The following is a 2,652-nucleotide window of genomic DNA, read 5'->3' as shown; positions in this document are numbered from 1 at the left end:
CAGAAAGCACAATCTCACATAGGATCGCCCAAAACTCAGCAAAGCGCAGAGCCGTTGAACAGTCGACCGACCTCGGTAGACGTCAAAGCGGAAGTCGTTTTGAAAGACTCAACAATAATCGAATTTGATTTGATCGCTTTCAAAATTTCTTACTGAGGCAAAGTTTCATGGTAATTGTGGTAGCATCGTGGTACGACGGCCTTCAACTCCAGTAGATGTTTAAACTGGTTGGCAGTTTTCTTCAATCTGTCATTGCAGAGAGGTCCAGCAGTAACCGTCGTACATTGGGTGTTCTGCTTTCTTGGTCCTTGCAGCGCTTGCCATCCATCATCAAAGTTCAGCTTGTACTGAATTGAAAAGTATGAGGGTACTTTGATGCCTGCAAGTCAGTGACAGTAGGATTGCCTGCTTTTCTCCCTGGACGGATTGTTTAGTGCTCTCCGACCTTTGCAAAATCTTTGAAGAAGCTGTCGCCAAGGTACATAACTTCCCCTCTCTATCTCTCCCCTCCTCTCTCTACCCCCCTCCCCCCTTGCTCTATCTCTCCCTCCATCCTCTCTCCTCCTATATATATACATACTCACCTGCTCTACTCGAGACTAAGGTGCTTATAGAAATTAGTTTTATGCAAACATCCAGTGTCTTAGCCTTATTATAATATTGTGAGCTGGTGTACTAGTGTGGAAGCATAAATAAAGGGCCTTTTGAAATAGGACATGTTCACTGGTCTGATAAGCCTTGCTCTTTACCCCAAGAAGTCTTGCGAAACTGTTTGCTGTAACCTCAATTATAACAGTTCTTTGATATTATTAAGCTTATATAATTTTGGTTTGCCTCTCAGCACCTCTTAGCATACACCTATTCAGCCTGCGGCTGTTACAGCAAAGGAATGTTATTATTACCCTTGATACGCTCCACCAAACTTAAACATTCAGCAAATTGTGCAGATCTAAAGCGACGGAAAAGTTTCTTCTCTAAAATTGTCTCCTTCACTTCCTTTGCACCCCTACAACCATGTTCTCTTTTCTGCTCTCGTCTCCACTTTCTGTCCCCCCCCCCCCCCCTCCCTTTCCCCTTGGGCTCCGGACTCTTTCTGCAGCCTTTCTACTCGCTCTTTCTCACTGCTGTCTTTCATCCACACCCCTTATCTTATGGTAGGTAAGATTTTATATACCTAGCCTTCTCAGTTAAAACGGGGAAATATATCGGAGGTCCCGTGTGTAAGTTGCGCACGTTAAAGATCTCTTCATTGAGGTTCTAAAATCGTAAAGAGTAGGCTTCGGCCATCACCCGAGCAAAAATTTAAAGTTTTCTAAAAACGGAAAATATTTAATGTGTCCTGCACGCTCATACCAAGGAGTTTAAAACAGATTTTAATCTCCTTGGCTCATACTCATATATAACCTTATGCAGTTGCGAGCGCCGTTAAACGCTTGCCAAATTTTTTTTCTAAATAGTTTTTATTATTATTATTATTATTGATACAATTGCGGCAAAATCAATGTAGGCCTAATTATTGTCGCTTTTACGAATAGCGTGCCAATTTCTTTGTAGGCCTACTAACTACTACTACTACTACTACTACTACTACTACTACTACTACTACGACTACGACTACGACTACTACGACTACTACGACTACTACTACTACTACTACTACTACTACTACTACTACTACTACTACTACTACTCAGGGGCGAAGGCTGACTTGTTTGACAGGGTAATCAAAGTGAGATGAGACAAGAGAGGGCCTGGAGATATCACACTCACACAAGTCACAAGAATCTTACTGGCACTGGAGGCGGCAACTCTGAGTTGTGAATGAAAACAAATCCTGAATTCATGTTGTATGCATATTCAACCGCTAAAATAATCGGGAAAGTATTTCATTAAATATTTATTCTAACTAAACCTTAAATTTAACTTTAGATTTGAACACACGAACACCAAGGAAAGAAGCAGAGATGTCAGTACTAGGCCTACAATGGCATGCTATACCAGACAGCCGAAACACTTTGGTAGAGCATGCCAATTATTAATTTTTTATTTGACATTTGGCTGTTTTTGTCTAGCTACCTTTTCGCGGGCAGGACCCGGTGTCATAATCGAGGTCACGATCTGATTATAGGACGTTAAGAGTCGAGGAAACAAAACAAGCACATGCAGCAGTCAAGATATTATTAGGAGTTAGTTCCCCTCACATCTGTGAGGTAGACTCGACCAGTGTAGTAGTTAGCTTACATAATCAGCGGGTGTGGTTGATCATAACTGTGGCTCGAAAGGGGTGAACAGGGTATTTGCGACAATGAAACAGTTTTGACTGCTATGCACATGTTCCTTTTAACTATATTGGTAGACTCTTTCAGCCTCATTTTAAGCTTACTTAATCAAAGCTTGCGACTGCTTATGGAGTGGCCCGATAGAGAAGAACAGGCTATTTCTGTGGCAATGAAACCGTTTTGAAGGTTAGGCATAGTCTATTGTTCATTTGTGATTATGAACGTCTCTTTACATTTAATTTATGAGGTTTACGTCTATGGGTGAATTTGACTGCGACAATGTTTCAAAATTAGGAAGGGAAGCAGTGATTATTTGATTATATAGACGCTTCGCTCTACTACTACTACTACTACTACTACTACTACTAGTAGT

At 41.2% G+C, this 2,652-nt stretch overlaps 1 protein-coding gene across 2 annotated transcripts in view; it reads left to right on the top strand.

Moving 5' to 3' along the window:
- The window catches only part of LOC101851539 (microsomal glutathione S-transferase 1), a 13,658-nt gene that overhangs the window by 1,096 nt on the left and 9,910 nt on the right, over positions 1–2,652 (top strand). The window lies entirely within an intron of this gene.

The sequence above is a fragment of the Aplysia californica genome, unplaced genomic scaffold, assembly GCF_000002075.1.
Source record: "Aplysia californica isolate F4 #8 unplaced genomic scaffold, AplCal3.0 scaffold00968, whole genome shotgun sequence".
NCBI classification, from domain to species: Eukaryota; Metazoa; Mollusca; class Gastropoda; order Aplysiida; family Aplysiidae; genus Aplysia; species Aplysia californica.
Note: the sequence above shows the minus strand (reverse complement) of the source record. Positions and strands in the feature narration are given on the sequence as shown.